Genomic DNA, 18542 nt, shown 5'->3' on the forward strand with positions numbered 1-18542 from the left:
TATGGAGTTCCACAAGGTTCTGTGCTAGGACCAATTTTATTCACTTTATACATGCTTCCCTTAGGCAGTATTATTAGACGGTATTGCTTAAATTTTCATTGTTACGCAGATGATACCCAGCTTTATCTATCCATGAAGCCAGAGGATACACACCAATTAGCTAAACTGCAGGATTGTCTTACAGACATAAAGACATGGATGACCTCTAATTTCCTGCTTTTAAACTCAGATAAAACTGAAGTTATTGTACTTGGCCCCACAAATCTTAGAAGCATGGTGTCTAACCAGATCGTTACTCTGGATGGCATTTCCCTGATCTCTAGTAATACTGTCTTAAATCTTGGAGTCATTTTTGATCAGGATATGTCATTCAAAGCGCATATTAAACAAATATGTAGGACTGCCTTTTTGCATTTACGCAATATCTCTAAAATCAGAAAGGTCTTGTCTCAGAGTGATGCTGAAAAACTAATTCATGCATTTATTTCCTCTAGGGTGGACTATTGTAATTCATTATTATCAGGTTGTCCTAAAAGTTCCCTAAAAAGCCTTCAGTTGGTTCAGAATGCTGCAGCTAGAGTACTGACGGGGACTAGCAGGAGAGAGCATATCTCACCCGTGTTGGCCTCTCTTCATTGGCTTCCTGTTAATTCTAGAATAGAATTTAAAATTCTTCTTCTTACTTATAAGGTTTTGAATAATCAGGTCCCATCTTATCTTAGGGACCTCGTAGTACCATATTACCCCATTAGAGTGCTTCGCTCTCAGACTGCGGGCTTACTTGTAGTTCCTAGGGTTTGTAAGAGTAGAATGGGAGGCAGAGCCTTCAGCTTTCAGGCTCCTCTCCCGTGGAACCAGCTCCCAATTCAAATCAGGGAGACAGATACCCTCTCTACTTTTAAGATTAGGCTTAAAACTTTCCTTTTCGCTAAGGCTTATAGTTAGGGCTGGATCGGGTGACCCTGGACCATCCCTTGGTTATGCTGCTTTAGACGTAGATTGTGGGGGGGTTCCCATGATGCACTGTTTCTTTCTCTTTTTGCTCCATATGCATCACTCTGCATTTAATCATTAGTGATCGATCTCTGCCCCCCTTCACGGCATGTCTTTTTCCTGGTTTTTTCCCTCAGCCCCAACCAGTCTCAGCAGAAGACTGCCCCTCCCTGAGCCTGGTTCTGCTGGAGGTTTCTTCCTGTTAAAAGGGAGTTTTTCCTTCCCACTGTGGCCAAGTGCTTGCTCATAGGGGGTCGTTTTGACCATTGGGGTTTTTCATAATTATTGTATGGCCTTGCCTTACAATATGGAGCGCCTTGGGGCAACTGTTTGTTGTGATTTGGCGCTATATAAGAAAAAAGTTGATTGATTGATTGATTATCGATTCTGCTTATCGATCCAATTCCTTTATCGATTCCCTTATCGAAACCTCTTGTAAATTTTCTGTGTACTGAACGTAGACTTTACAGGTTTTTTATGTCAACAACATTTTATTGAGTCTTAAAGTAAATAAATATGAAATTGGTCACTGGATTCTTAAACTCTGGACATAAACTCTATATGGTGGATCCTTGATCTCTGGACATAAATAGAAATAAACAAAATCTGTAGTTTTGTCAAAAGCATTTCCTTTCAGACATTATTGGCATAAATGTCTTTCCATACATCTGAGCTGAGCTCTTGCAGCCAGCTGTGCTCCACATCAGGATGTAATTCATAAAGAATGCAGGACATCTCATTTTGGGAGGGAAAAGATGTTTTAAGCCTGGGTGCCGATGAATAATGAGCCGCGCAGCATGTTTTCTTTGCTATGAGAGGGTTTCTTCAACTATTGTGGGAGAATAGTGGCTCTGAGTGGCTCTTAGAGGCATTATCTTCAGTTAATGAGGCTCCTCTGAACGTGGTGCTAATTTCAAGATGTTCAGAATTTAGCAACAACAGCGTGGGGCAGTTTGTGTATGAGTTACTACGATGACTTAGAGGCATGTGCTTGGTGCTTACGAGGCTGCTAAAAGCCCTTTGTCCATGTGCCTGGCAGCTACGCAGAAGAAATAACTCCAGTGAGGCCGCTAAAAGCAACACAGAGCTGTGCAGCCACACAAAATGAGAGTACCCAAAAGACCGATTTTGAAGACATAACACAAAGTTAAAAGTTGTATCACGCTGAATTGTAAGCTGTGGAAGAAATAAAGATATATATATATATATATATATATATTTGAAAGTGATCCATAGGTGTATATAATTAAAGCGGCCACCTCATTCAGTATGCAGAATGGCACAGCGCGCAAAAGAGCGATTTTGCAGAAATAAACTGACGAACAAAAGGTTAAAAGTTTGATCACGGTGTGAAAATGACTGTTTAAAGCCATGGAAAAAATAAAGCCAGCAAGCCACGGATGGAAAGGAAGCCAGTGAGAAGGAGCACAGAGGCAGCTGTCCATGAATGGAGAACAGCAGCACACGCAAATGAGCGATTTTGCAGAAATAAATGGACGAACACAAAGTTAAAAGTGGAATCACGGTGGGTGTGTTTAAAGCCGCAGAAGAAATAAAGCCAGCAAGCCGCAAAGCCAGCAAGGAGCACAGGGAGCCCTCTTCAGGAGCCCTTGGTTCGGTTCTAGCTGGTCTGGTGCATTACAGGTGGACATCAGCCTGGCGCACAACCGCTGGTCTGTACTGGAGCATCTATTTTTGGACTGAATTTAAAAAATGTGACATCTTTAAATGCTGCTGTGAATCTGTGAATTGAAAACCCACACTTTAAAGGGACCAGGTGTGGGAGGGCTGGAGGTTTGGACCAAACCTATGCCTAAACGTGCACCAACATTGCGTTATCATTGTGTTGTCATGGCACTACGTGGTGTAGTGTGGCTGATGCGAGCCATTCGAGTCTCTAATGACAGGTAGGTTGTGGCTCACTCAAGGCTGCTATGTGGCACATGCAGGGTACAGAGAGACACATAAAGGCACCTTCATAGCGGATACGTGATAGATGAAAATGTGTGTCATTCTTTGAATAATTGCTGACACACCCATGCATGGCTCATTATTCAAGACTTATTATTCAGTGGGATCCAGGCTTTAGTCGATTGCAGTTTGTCTGTATTACAGTGTTTGGAAAGAGGTGTCTTTTTATTTAAAGTGGCAATTCATTTTGAAGTTATTAATTCCGTCTGGACTCTGTCTCGGCGGAGAGCCGCGCAGCGTTTGGAGGTGTGCCAACGGAACGGAGGACGTTTCTTGACTGCAACAAGAGTCCCAGGTAGTGACATTAATCCTCACAAAAGTGACTCATGATTGACATATTTTAATGGCTTTGAGGGGGGTTAACGAAGCAGACTTGCCGCTTCTGAAAAGCAGTAAATCAAAGAACCAACGAGCCAGCGGATTGAAGAATTGCTTCATCGATTCACACTTCAAAGTGGAGTCGCGCTGCAGAAGCAGTTGATTACAGACCCGCTGCAGGGTCTGTAATCAACGACAAACGCCCTCAAAAACAACGGCTGCTCTGAAGGACCGATAAGGGACTCATTAAGCAAAAAGTCTACTGATATCGGTGGATCGAATAATTTCTTAACGATACCCGAAAAGAACCGGTTCTCGATACCCAACCCTAATTATGGATCATCACTTAGATATGATTGGGTTATGTGAAAACTGGCTTAAACCTACAGCTGTCCTCCCCTTAAATGAGGCCTGGCCAACGACATACACATTTAGTCACATCCCTCGTGATGTGAAGCAAGACGGCGGTGTTGCTCTTATTTATAAATCTAGCTTTAGTTTATTAGCTGTTGGGGGTCACAAATATAATTCGTTTGAACATCTGATTCTCCACTCTGCCTATGTTGCTACGTATTGCCAAGCCAGTAGAATAAAAATCAGCCGTATTACTTTGTCACTGTATATAGGCTCCCTGGCCCATACTCTGAATTCTTAGATGAATTTGGTGAGTTCATCTCTAACTTGTCAACTAGTGCAGAAAACATTATGATTATTGGTGACTTCAACATTCATAGAAATAAACCTTTTGATCCCCTCTGCAAATCATTTATGGAAATTGTGGATGTATCACGATTCCAGTAATGCATTCAGGATTCAACTCACATTAGTGGAAATACCCTGGATTTGGTTCTCACACATGGTATTGCTGTCACAAATATTGACGTCATGCCTCTTGCATCAGTGGTCTCTGATCACTCACAGCCTTATTTATCAGTGGTGATGCATCAACTCCTCACCAAGACTGAACTCAAAGCTAGACTGCCTGATGTCTTAGCTTCACATTTGGAAAATGCCCAATCAATGGACAGTCTTGTGGGCAGTTTAAACTCAGTGCTCAAAACTACACACGACATGATTGCGCCACTTATATTAAGACCACATTCTCCCAAAACACAGTCACCTTGGTTCAGTGATTACTTGCATGACCTCAAGCATAAGGCTAGAGTTCTAGAACGGAAATGGCGTAGCGAAAAATTACAAGTATTCCACCTCACGTGGCGTGATGCTATCTTAGACTATAAGCATGTCCTACTGGCTACAAAGCAGACCTATTACTCTGATTTGATCAACAAAAACAAGCATAACTCAAAGTTCGTGTTTGACATGGTGGCAGCACTTATACATGAACATCCACCTGTAAGTCGCTCTTCTTTTACAGCACAAGATTTCTTGGATTACTTCGAGAAGAAAATAGACGACATTAGGTTAAACATATCCCAGCATGCCTTAACCCAGCCACTAAAACCTGCTATTGAGGTGGGTTCCATTACTGAGGTATTACCTAGATTTACAGAATTTGATAGTATCTCACTAGGCGTGTTGGCGAAACCCGTAACGTCTACACAAAAGCACAACCTGTTTATTTGATCCAGTACCAACAAAACTGTTTAAGGACCTGTGGCCCATTCTTGGACCAACTGTGCTGGGAATTATTAACCTTTGGATATGTTCCTAAATGTTTCAAATCTGCAGTGATTAAGCCATTACTTAAGAAATCTAATCTTGACCCTAGTGTATTGAAAAACTATAGGCCGATATCAAATCTATCATTTTGCTCTAAAATTCTGGAAAAGGTGGTTTGACAGCAGCTCGTGGACCACCTTACTGAGAATAATCTTTTTGAGCCACTGCAGTCTGCTTTTAGAAAATATTATTCCACAGAAATAGCTCTCACTAAAGTGGTGAATGAGCTTCTGCTTTCAATGGATTTGGACACCAGTACGGTTCTGTTGCTGTTAAATCTTAGTGCTGGGTTTGATACCATGGATCATATTCTACTCGATAGGCTGGAAAATCATTTTAGGATTACTGGGAATGTCCTTTCATGCTTGACATCATACTTGATCAGTTGTTCTCACTTTGTTTTGTACAGTAACACTACCTCTATCCTTAGTGACATGAAATTTGGGGTTCCACAGGCATCCGTCTTAGGCTCCCTGCTTTTCTCCCTTTTATATAGCACCCCTTGGGCACATATCTTTTGGGATTACCTTTCACTGCTATACTAATAATACTCAGTTATATATGCCAATAACTGCTGGTAATCTCATCCACATAAAATCCTTAGACGATATGCCTTGCATCAGTGAAAAGCTTGATGTCTAGCAATTTCCTTTGTTTCTTCTAGTTTGGACTACTGTAATGTTCTATGTTCTGGTTTGCCACAGTCCAGCATTCGGGGTCTCCAATTGGTTCAAAATGCTGCTGCCAGACTTTTGATAGGAAGCAGAAAGTTTGACCACATTACACTCATTTTGGCATCTCTTCACTGGCTTCCAGTCCCTGTGAGATCAGATTTTAAGGTTCTGCTACTAGCCTATAAAATTGTTCATGGACTGGCTCCTCCCTACTTAGCTGACCTAATTAAAATCTATGTACTGTCCGGGGCTCTGCGTTCTCAGGGTGCAGGACTACTTTGTGTCCCTAGGGTGAATAAAAGGTATGTGGGTCACAGAGCTTTCTCTTACTGTGCCCCTGTTCTGTGGAATGATCTCCCTGCTTCAATGAAACAGTCAGATTCTGTAGAGACTAGGGATGGGACCGATCCAATCCCGGATTGGAATCGGGTTTCGATACCAAGATAATTCACATATCAGAAAATACTGATCCAACCCGCGACGTTTTCCAATACCGGAGAAGAGCCACTGTGAATCCTCTTGACTGCTGTTGTTTGGTCTCTGCTTGTTTACTGCCAAGCATGAGGAGGGGAGAGGGGGAGGTTTTCTGAAGCCGGGCTGTTTGAGAGAGCTCTCTTCTGCAGTGTTCTAGCTGCAGGTTATGGCAAATTTCTGCTCGGCTCGCAAGTTCAAATTGTCTGTTTGTCGAGCACGGATTTTCCGAAAATTAACTGAATTGTTGCTGAAAATGTGTGCTAAAAAGTTAGCCATTTCACTGCCTGAGGTTGTAAAATGCCAGGTCAGTGTGCAGCCGAGGAGGAGAAGCCGAACAGAGATTCTGTCCGCTGAAGGGGAAAAAGTCTCCATTAAAATCCTGTGCATGAGCGTAGGTAATGATACATTTATTTTACAGTTGAAAGGCTTCGTGTTTCCCAAAAGTTCGAAGTTTGCGCAGCACGAACAGCGAGAGAGGAACAAAAAGAGAGAGAGAGAGAGACAGAGGGAGAGAGAAAGCGAGTGGGAAAGTGAGATACAGACAAACAGAGAGGCAGGGAAGACAGGCAGAGAGAGACAAGTAGAGAGACAGGCAGGGGGAGAGAGAGTACTGTCTCTTCTCTTTAAGTCTATAAAAGTAAGGCTATAAAAGTCTATAAAAAATAAAAGTACTTAATTCTTTCACCAGCGCATCAAATGTAGGCTTTCATCTTAGATACACCTTCTGGCAAGTTGTAGCTCAACTTTCAGGTCTCCTTTTTAAGAAAATCCTCATATAAAATCAACAATAATAATAATATTAAAGCATGCAGAGCTCTGGTATCGGATCTGAAAAGTATCGGTATCGGCACATTTCCAAATTATCGGGATCGGATCGGAAGTGAAAAATTGTGGTTTGGTGCATCCATAGTAGAGATTTTCAAGTCCAGACTTAAGACGCACTTATTTTCCCTTTCGTATGACTAGCATACTGGCATAGTATGTTACTATGCTTTTTACCCTTTTAATTTAATTTTATTAGGAAACGGAGCGGGCCACGGCCTCAACTTTATTCTGAATTCTGAATCTTTTACTGAAGCTTTGGGCTAGTGGCCGGCAGTCACCTTAGTATTTCTTCTGTTTTCTTGTTGCTTAATGCCGACCAATTACACTGTTTATCTTTCTGATAACAAACACAGTTTGTTTTCTCTCTTTGAGGTGCAGCTCCATCCAGAGATGGGAATGGTGTCTTCTTCTGCAGTCCTCCTGTCCTGTGCACTGGCAAAATTTCCTGTATATTCGTTTTGTAATTTGTTTTGTCAATTGTGTCAGTAGCATGGCCCGATCACAGGGTCACTCCTTTGAGTCTGGTCTGCTTGAGGTTTCTTCTTCAAATCGTCAGGAGTTTTTCTTTACCACTGTCGCCTGTGTGCTTGCTCTGGGGGTTGGTAAGGTTAGACCTTTGTTGTTTGAAGCACATTGAGGCAACTTTGTTGTGGTTTGGCGATATACGAGGTCCGTTAGAAAAGTATCGGACCTTTCTATTTTTTTCAAAAACCATATGGATTTGAATCACATATGATTGGATAGCCAAGCTTGAACCTTCGTGTGCATGCGTGAGTTTTTTCACGCCTGTCGGTCATTCGCCTGTGAGCAGGCTTTGTGTGAGCACTGGTCCACCCCTCTCGTCGGATTTTTATTGCGAATAAATGTCTGAACGATTTGGAGCTTTGCTGCATCAATTTTTTTCCAGAAACTGTGAGAGACCTCCAGGTGGACACCATTCGGAAAATTCTGTTGGCTTTCAGGGACGATTTTATGTTGATTACACAGATTAAGGAGTGCTCCAGCCAGTTTAAAGACCTCCCACTGCTGCTGAGAACGCGCCGCACTCCGAGCGCCGATCGACAGACTGAATCAACCAGATCATTTCCAACGTGAAGGCTTTGTTGATCCGGGACGTCGTCTGACTTACACAAAAATGGCAGGAGACGTGGACATCAGTACTTTTTCGGCACATTCCACTGTTACAGGAGTTTTTTTCATGGAAAGAAAAGCGGACGGATGTGCCACCGTGCCGTTCATGGCGCGGCACAAAACCACCTCCGTGTTGGTCTCACAGGACGGCTTTGAGATGGCTTTCAGACGGCTGTCGGTGGGTTTTCAGTTGTGAGACTAACCGAGAAATTGTGGATGAGCCTGGACGTGCCAGAACATGTCCTGTGAGGCTTCATCGCGGCGTTGCTTTGCGCCATGCGGCACAGCCGCGACGCGCGGAATTCCTCCGCTCCTCTTTTCATGACAAAAACTCCTGTAACAGTGGAATGTGCCGTTCATTTCTAAACTGCATGCTGTGTTTTATCCGGGACGTCCTTTGACTAGCACAGGAATTGCGGAAGACGTGGACATCAGCACTTTTTCGGCACATTGAGACAGACGTGCGGAGGAATTCCGCGCGTCGCAGTGGAGCAGCATGGCACAAAGCAACACCGTGATGAAGCCTCACAGGACATGTTCTGGCATGTCCAGGCTCATCCACAATTTCTCGGTTAGTCACACGACTGAAAACCCACCGACAGCCGTCTGAAAGCCATCTCAAAGCCGTCCTGTGAGACCAACATGGAGGTGGTTTTGTGCCACGCCATGAACGGCACGGTGGCGCATCCGTCCGTTTTTCTTTCCATGAAAAAAAACTCCTGTAACAGTGGAATGTGCCGAAAAAGTACTGATGTCCACGTCTCCTTTTTTGTGTAAGTCAGACGACGTCCCGGCTCAACAAAGCCTTCACGTTGGAAATGATCTGGTTGATTCAGCCTGTCGATTGGCGCTCGGAGCACAGCGCGCTCTCAGCAGCTGTGGGCGGTCTTTAAACCGGCTGGAGCACTCTTTAATCTGTGTAATCCCCATAAAATCGTTCCTGAAAGCCAACAGAATTTTCCGAATGGTGTCCACCTGGAGGTCTCTCACAGTTTCTGGAAAAAATTGATACAGCAAAGCTCCAAATCGTTCAGACATTTATTCGCAATAAAAATCCGACGAGAGGGGTGGACCACTGCTCACACAAAGCCTGCTCACAGGTGAATGATGCAACCGACAGGCGTGAAAAAAACTCACGCATGCGCACGAAGGTTCAAGCTTGGCTGATGCAATCACACATGATTCAAATCCATATGGTTTTTGAAAAAAATTAAAAGGTCCGATACTTTTCTAACAGACCTCGTATAAATGAAATAAATTGAAATTGAATTGAAGAATGACATATTTTCTTCTGCTGGCTGGTTACTAAGAGACAAAAGATTAGTGTCTGTCTGACATCATTTGTCTGATTCAGCAATGAGCCATCTGCAGTTGTTTGCCAGTGTTCACACTTTGAATTAACCAAATTATCTAAAGAACAGTTCACCACTCCCAAAATTGTAAAACAGGTCTGTCTACTGGAACATACTGTAACTCAAATTAGTGTTTGAACAGCTTGGACAGAACACTGCCAAGTTTAGATTAGCAGATCATGTGATTGGCTGACATGGCAATGCTACAAAGTTGCGCCACATCTGGGGATGTTTTTTTGTATTCCAGACTTTTTAATTGTAGTATTTGGAGAATGTGCCTTCAGTGAGCCTCCCCCCTCCCCATTGAGGTTGAAGGTTGGAATGAGGGTCCAACTGTGGAACTCCCCAGCTCAAAATGACAGCTTTCTTCAGACAGCCAAGTAAAATGCAATTTTCAACCATACAGATTGCACAATGTAACAGAAGTAATGGAGGAAATGAGACAATGCTCCTTTGCAGTTTTGCAAATGCAGTAATTTGAAAGCATGGAAAGAATGTTAGTTTTGTTTATTTATTTATTTATTTTTCATTTAGTAAGAACTAGTGCAGTGCCAGTAGGATGTTTGTATTCCTATAGAAAATTGGGAGCTTAAGTAGATTTTTCGTGCATGGTCCTATGAGGCTGTGTTAGGAGGGTGATGTACAAAGAGGTGTACTTCCTCTTACATAGTTTTAACAGACAAAGTGTATGCTTAAGACATGGCTGACATTAAGATACAAAGAGACAGTTTTTTTTACAGCAATACAGTTATTTTAAGAAAAAGATTGACATTCATCCAACATGGTCAGACATATATCCACACACAGAGATATCGGAAAGAATAAACAGTTAGTGTACATGAAGCACAAACATATGTATGTGAGTATAGTACTTACTGACAATGTGAGTCAAGGACATTTCGGTTTGTTGTGAAATGTGTGGATTGATTATTGTTAGGGTTGGGTATCGGGAACCAGTTCTTTTCTGGTAGGGTTAAGAAATTATTCAATTCACCGACATCAATAGCCTTTTTGCTTAACGATTCCCTTATCGGTCCTTCAGAGCGGCTGTTGTTTTTGAGGGTGTTTGTCAGGAACATTGTCATTTCTCTATGTTGATTACAGACAATGCAGCGGCTCTGTAATCAACTGTTTCTGCAGCGCGGCTCTGCTTTGAACTTTGAACTAATGAAGCAGTGCTCCGATCCACTGTTTCATTGGTTCTTTGCCTCACTCCTCTTCAGAAGTGGAAACTCCACTTTTCTTAACCCCTCTCAAACCCATTAAAATATGTCAATTGTGAGTCACTTTTGTGTGGATTAAAGTCACTAACTGGGACTCCTGTCTTGTTGCGAGAAAGAAACGAGAATCGCCCTCCGTTCCATTGCTCCAAACGCTGCACCGCCCTCTGCTGAGTCAAGTTAGAAAGATAGAGTCCGCTCAGAATGAATAACTTCAGAGAGAATCGCCATTTAAATCAAATGACGGCTCTTGCCAAACTCTGTAATGCAAACAATAAACTGCAATCGATCAAAACTTTTTTTTCCTCCCAAAATGAGACGTCCTATGCTGACATGCAGCAGCCCAAGACTGGAGAGACTTTCATGCCATTAATGTTTGAAAGGAAATGCTTTTGACAAAAACTACAGATTTTGTTTATTTCTGTATATGTCCAGAGATTGAGGATCCACCATGTAATGTTTATTTATGTCCAGAGATCAAGGATCCAGTGAACAATTTCATATTTATTTACTTCAAGACTCAATAAAATGTTGTTGACATAGAAAACCTGTAAAGGCTACTTGGAGCACACAGAAAATTCACAGGAGGTATCGATAAGGGAATTGATAAGGAATCTGATCGATAAGTGGAATCGATAATGGTATTGATATCAATAAAATCTTATCAATACCCATCCCTACTTATTGTGTTTTCATAATTTTGGCTTTTAGCAAGGACACTGTAGGTAGTTGAACCTCATTACACCAGTGTAAAAGTACCACTACTGGTCCCTTTTGCTTTTTTGGCCTTTGGGGAAAAGCAAAAACAGTAATGCAACAGCGTGATTTTTAAGTGTTTTGAAGGCTGACTCTGGTTTGATTTTTTTTTTTTTTTTTTTTTTTTTTTTTTTGAGGTGAAGTAAAGGGTATGTATGGTGAAATATTGTAATATGAATTTATTTAGGTGATCTGCACACAGTTTTAGCCATAAGGTCAAGTGGGATGGGGAAGTGTTGGCTTTTTGAAAGACACTGGACTCAATGAGAGGATTTTAGTACTGCTATAATGGACTGATGCAAAAGGTGGCAGCAGTGCAACAATAAGGATGTCGGCCGCTGTTAAATTTTCATAATAAAGGATACACATCATCGTCCCCTGCGCAAGCCATATCCGAAAGCTGAGGTCGATCTGACAAATAGAGCGATATGAGAGCTGCATACCTGCACTCAAATATGTTTCTTGCTTTATAGATCGATGACCATCAAGATGTCCACCATTTAGTCTAAATCTGCTCCAGTTGCAGAAATGGTTTGTTGCTTATAACCAATCATGAGTATAGCATATTTAGTCACATTGGGGGCAGTACAGTTGAACTGTTTTTGTTGCTTATAGAAACTTGATGAACGAGAGAGCTGGAGAAAAGGAGAGAAATTTTGTCAGTTAAAAATAAAACTTGCTGATATCCCTGTCTGATAGTGTGCCAAATCTAAAAGATAACAGAAATGCAGTGACCATGTATTTTATTAGTCAGAGAATGAGCTGGAAATGACTGTAAATACTGGTCTTGGGTGCTGTAATTCTTAGGTGGGAAAACAATGGTTATTGTTATCTTTGAATGTACTATTGCACCATACTCTGCTCAAGCAAGTTGAAGAAATGAAAACCAACTTGAATCAAAGTACATTTGATCAAAGCCAGTGGTATAATTCAATATGTGTTGGTTATCTTTCAGACATCATCATGTGCACTATCCATTTCACTAAAGCCCAGTTATCAAAACATGTTAGGGGTGTGGTTGCTTTGAGTGGCAGCTTGTGTGTTGTCGTTGGTCAGAGGCTGCAGCTTCTAAGATTTTAGTACAAATATCTGGGTGATACTTAAACTACGGGCACTTATTATGTCCTTTGATCATATTGTATGAAAAACAGAAAAAAGGGGAAATTTCACACTTTTATAGTTATCTTTACAATGAAAGTGTGTTAAGAAATTTGTTCTAGTAGTCCATGATGACTTTTTCACCTTTTTTCAGCATCATTATATGCAAATATTGCCGTTTTGTGCTTGTCCCACACCCATACTTTTTGGTAAAAAAACATTTTTTCTAATGTTTTAAAATATCTCTGAATAAAATATCAGTAAAATAATCAAAACATAATTGGGGTATTCAGTGTCATACAACTGTTGTGATTTTTTTAAACAAAATGTAGTTGTCCCACACTATTGCCGTAATTTCCACCACAACACTGTAATGTCCCTTTAAACAGCTTGTATGAAAGATTGTTTGGGTAGTTTCTATGGCAATAAACAGTGACATCAGAGCACATGTATATAGCGTCAAATCACAACAAACAGTTGCATCAAGGCGCTTTATATTGTAAGGCAATGGTGTGGTGGAAATTACGTTTACAAGGCCAATAGTGCCCGTAGTTAATCACCCATCTATAATAATATTTCTTGTGTGGTTAATTCCCCTATCGAATGATCGAGGGTGTGTGGGTCTCTGTATTTGTGTCAAGTAAAATTATTGCACAATGTAATTTTCGATACTATAGCTGTAGCTTCATGACATAATGTACACTTAATCCACAAAGGGGAAAAATGGGCCATAATTTTTAATGCCCACACCAAAGCAAAATTGTTACGAGAACCACAGCTCAGCCACCAAAAGTATGATGTAATAAACAGCCAAGCTGGGGTTGACCAGTTCTGTGGGATTGTCTGTAAGATGCTAGCAGTGTGTGTGTGTGTGTGTGTGTGTGTGTGTGTGTGTATATATATATATATATATATATATATATATATATATATATATATATATATATATATATATATATATATATATATATTGTGTATGCATGCGCACACTTAAGGCACATTGTATACAGGAAAGACCTGATGTGATGAAACTCCGCAGTGATGTTCAGAAGCATAAATGACATTCTAACTTTCTGTTTTTGCAAAAAAAAAAAAAAAAAAAAAAGAGAGACCCTGAGCTAATGTAATGATTGATGTTAATGATGTCTAAGACATTTGTGGCTCAGAAAAGTTTATGTAGCCTTCACTTAATTTGTCTCAAGAAAACTGGCTGTAAAAATGATTTAATCCATGTATTTAGAATTGTATTTGGGATGAATTACTTCGTCCCAACTTTTTTTGGAATGTGTTGCAGGCCTGAACTGCAAGAATGGATGTATATTAACAAATGAAAAGAACTTAACCACATAAAGCATGAAATATCTTTGGTGCATACTGTCTGCATTGAAACAGTTCAAATTGAGGATCACTGCAAAAATTATTCCCCAGAAACAAAACTCTGAAAATTTTGTCATATAAAATTGCAGCACTTGCAGCATTACATTTCTTATGTGTCATGATACATAGAATTAACACTCAAATATTGTAATGCATGTCTATTAGTGTATCATCACAGCCCAAACTGAGAGTGTTTATGCTCTTGCCATTTGCATGCATGTGTGTATTGTGATCCTTGTCCTGTGTTACATGGTTGCTCTTTGAGGTTTCAATATAAACTATATAAACTCTGTGTAATCTCGAGGCCACTCCTTTTAAATATGTGTACTTTTATCTAATGAATAGTGGTGTCCTTTATAAACATTAATTATGAAGCTACACAGGAACTTTCCATTTGAACTGATTTGTTTGCGTGTATAATCCCAACCAACACCTTGTGTATTGCTTCTCATTCAAATTTCATGATCGATTTTTTTTTTTTTTTTTTTGCAAAAAAGTGGTCATATCAATTCTTCTTCTTTTTTAATTCATTACTGCCATTCTATCCATTTTATCCTTGTATCAAGCTCAGGGAAAACATTTTTGCATGCCATGAAATAAATAAATGTAATAAAATTTCTGCGATGCAATTATTACATTTTTTTAAAATAAAAATCATCCAAAAATTACAATTACACTTGGGATTTAATGCATAATCATTTTTTTATTTATCTATTTATGTGTCCAAATGCATTTTTAGAAATTGGGCTATGAGAATAAGCTTTCCCATCTAATGAGTAGGTGTTGTTATATAGTCTTGGTCTCAGGCTGATTCATTTGTGTTTCCTGCCAAGTGCTTAGTGTTTAGACTCTGTAAATAAGCCTCTGTGTTTGTGTGTGTACTTAAACACGTGTGTTGAGTACTGTTAGTGTTTATGCATGTTTCTTATGCATGTTTGTGATGGTACTTTTTCCTCACTGTTACACTATTTTCACTAAGACCTGATGTGGAATTTACAATTTTTGTTTATATGTTCCTTATGAGGCCAAGTTGTAAGAATGTTATCTTTGCTGAATATTTGACACAGATGACAAAAGCAGAGTGACATAGTTTTAACCACACAGATTTAGAAGGCAATCTGACATTAGAGTATAGAAGCCTAGCTTCAGTCACACACTTTTCCATGCACTTTTCCTTTTACCAGTTCCACAGTAGTGTCCAAATGGAGAGATATAATTTGTTAAATTTGGTGTTATCATAGATTACAGTGTGGTGGTCATATGGGTAGTGAATAGAGGAGAGCCAGTTAGATATTTTGGATTGGTATCCTTCTGATATTGGCCAAAAGTAGTGGATCACACGTCTGAAATTAAAAATACGAGGTCTGTTAGAAAAGTATCCACCCTTTTTATTTTTTCAAAAACCTGATAGATTTGAATCGTGTGCTTGCATGAGCCAACCTTGAACCTTCGTGCACATGCGTGAGTTTATTCACGCCTGTCGATTGCGTCATTTGCTTGTAAGCAGCCTTTGTGTGAGGATGAGTGGAGTCTCTCGTCGTTTTTTCTTTTGAAGGAAATGGCGGAACGACTGGAGCAGCGCGACTGCATCAAATTTTGCCAGAAACTGGGCGACAGCCAGGTGGAAACCATTCGGATTATTCAGACAGCTTTCGGTGACGATGCTATGGGCATCACACAGATTAAGGAGCGGTGCAACCGGTTTAAAGACGGCCGCACAACGGTGGAGAGCGAGCCAGGCTCCGGTCGGCCATCAGCATGCTGAAATGACCAGATCATTTCCAAAGTGAACGCTGTGGTGATGTGGGACCGTCGTGTGACTATCCGAGAAATTGTAGAAGAGGTGGATATCAGCACTTTTTCGGCACATTCCACTGTAACAGAAGATTTTGCCATGAAAAGAGTTGCGGCAAAATTCATGCCGATGGCTTTGGCACCATGTTGAAGCCTCACAGGACATGTTGTGACATGCCCACCTCTTCCACAATTTCTCGGATAGTCACACGACTGAAAAGCCACCGAAAGCCATCTGAATCTTCCGAATGGTGGAATCGCAATCGACAGGCGTGAAAAAACTCACACATGCGCACAAAGGTTCAAGGTTGGCTCATGCAAGCACACGTGATTCAAATCCATCAGGTTTTTGAAAAAAATAAAAAGGTCGGATACTTTTCTAACAGACCTCATATAACCCAATACTAAAATACCCTTGACCGTATGAGCATAAAAATAGGAAACAGAATGTGACCTTTTGACCTCTTAAAATAGGTCAAGGTTAGCCATCTTTGAACTTGTCCATGATCTGTCTTCCAAGAATGTTCCCTGTGAATTTGAAGACCCTGGCAGTAGTAGGACTGGACTTATGCTGAGCACGCACGCACGAATGCAAAGTCTAAGCAATACCCGATGGCCATATTTTGGCTTTGGGTAATGAATACATAAATCTTTATCTGAGTCTTCTATTGCACATCTGGAAGTAGAATATTTGTTTTGTAATTTGAGCTGATATTTTGTTAGATGTTTATTTTAGCAAAGTACTTCCAGACAAATAAATGTATTGTATTAACAGATTAGTTGTTTTAAGACTTGGAAATGGTATCTGGTTTGCATTAGTATTTGCAGATACTCAACATTCTAGTATCGATATGAGTGTAAAAATGGCATTGTGCCATTGCTGTTGAACCAATTTCAGTGTGTTTATCACACATTAGAAGTGACTTCTGACATGCAAATATTTATGTGCCTGCAAGGAGAGGAACTGAGACTCTGAGTCAAGAGGAAACTGTTGGAAAAGGCAGCAGTTATGTCACTTCCTGTCAGAGGTAGTTGTTATCAGGCTACTCTACCAACAGCAATTATTATGCCTTCTACTGGGGGCTAAATGAAAGTATAAGGGAAATTTCAATGTTCTTTACTACAGTGTTACAGTACCTGAGCTCAATGTTGTTCTCACACGATTAAGAGAAGTTGGAAAACAGGCTCATGGATTGTAATTTTGCAATATTGTTTTATTTATTTAATGCAAAAATGAATGATGTTTGTTCAGACACAATCTTGCCTTGGGTAGAATAGCTCCACGGGTGTATTTCAGAAGTATGGCTGACATGATTAATAAGTGAACCTTGGGGCAAATTATCTTGCGTCAAAAAATTATTTTACACATTAAGTATTTACACAAAAGAGCACTTCTTACATTTCTTGCTGTCACACCAAGTTTGTTTTGACTGTGATGGTAGATTTAGAAGTAATTATAATGTATCTGAAACTTATCAGACAATTCACATACTGTAATTGGTGTTGGGCAAGGAACTTCAAAAATGTAATACATTATAAGGTTGCGTCCAATCCAGTATCTGGATTGACTTCCGATACCAAGTTAATTCAAGTATTGGAAAATACAGATACAACCTACGGCGTATTGTGATACCGGAAGAGAGGCCATGTCTGTGAAACTTCTCAGCTGCTGCTGCATGCCCTCTGCTGTGTTTACTGCTCAGCATGAGGAGGCGAGGGGGAGGTTTCTGAGCTGAAGCCGAGCTGTTTGTGCTACACTGCAGCCAAGGGTTTTAAGCCACAGGTAGCGGCAAATTTCTGCCCGGCTCACGGGTTCAAATTGTCTGTGCTGCTGAGGTTGGATTTTCCGGAAAAAGAACAAGAAATGTGTGCTGAAAACAAAATCAGCCGTTTCGGTGTCCCGAGGCTGTGAAACAGCAGCTCAAAGCACAAGAGTGGAGCTGAGCAGTGTTTGTTTCTGTCCGCTCAACTGCATCAGAATCCTTCAGTATTAATCCAGAGTTCTTTGTGTGAGCCTGGCTGACTATTTAGAAATTTATAGTTTATTTTACGCAGTGGTGGGCACAGTTCAGCTAATTCGATAGCAGATAATGATCGAAGCCAATGTTTTTGCTAGCGGATTAGCTTTTCAGATACGTTTTAAGACATCATCGGATCAATTATCATCGGATAAATTTATTTCAGATAACTTTCAGCCCGATAATATATATATTTTTTTTTTTGCTGGTAAAGTGAGCAAAGTTTAATTTTCAAAAATGTTTGTAAACCCTAAAATCAAACATTTTAGTCCATCTGTTGTGTGTTTATTTATGGCAGACTGGCTGTCGCTTGCTGATGACATCGTCATTAAGCTCAAAAACATGATTTGCCGGTTGACGTAGGGAGCATTGTGGGTAGTGTAGTTCAGGTTCATTTTGGACGTTACAGTGTTTCCGTCCCTTGTCCCTTGGAAATCTGCTGCAAAACCCATCACACATCTTGCAAAAACAATTATTTAAATATCTAAAGGGCACTGAATTACTTCATCGCATCTAAACAAATGACAGTGGCTGCCAGGAGTTAAGGTTTTGTAAAATCTCAGCGATCAGTCACCAGCTCGGTATGTGGCGGTAAATGCACGTTAAACTGGTGCCGTCCACCATTGGATCCGAAAGAAGAAGAACAAGAAGTCTGCTCGACACAAACAAAAAAACAGACTAATTTTAACATTATTTTTATTTTATTTCTTTTTGGCTGATGGTATCGCCAACACTCAGTGGGAGAGAGGAGCTCTCATGGCACAGCTATGTACGGACTTGGACGTTTCTTCACAGTTAATACTGTTTTGAATAATCTCAGGACAATTATTTTTTCAGATGAATCCCACTGTGTTTCTG

At 40.5% G+C, this 18542-nt stretch overlaps 1 protein-coding gene and 1 long non-coding RNA gene across 2 annotated transcripts in view; both read left to right on the forward strand.

Moving 5' to 3' along the window:
- dip2ba (disco-interacting protein 2 homolog Ba) overlaps positions 1-18542 on the forward strand; it is a 197347-nt gene that overhangs the window by 57536 nt on the left and 121269 nt on the right.
- Positions 443-17900, forward strand: LOC117512304. The gene is made up of 3 exons (XR_004561268.1): positions 443-454; positions 15490-15493; positions 17722-17900. It is a non-coding gene; the product is annotated as an uncharacterized LOC117512304 (long non-coding RNA).

This window comes from Thalassophryne amazonica, chromosome 6 (assembly GCF_902500255.1).
Source record: "Thalassophryne amazonica chromosome 6, fThaAma1.1, whole genome shotgun sequence".
Lineage (NCBI taxonomy): Eukaryota > Metazoa > Chordata > Actinopteri > Batrachoidiformes > Batrachoididae > Thalassophryne > Thalassophryne amazonica.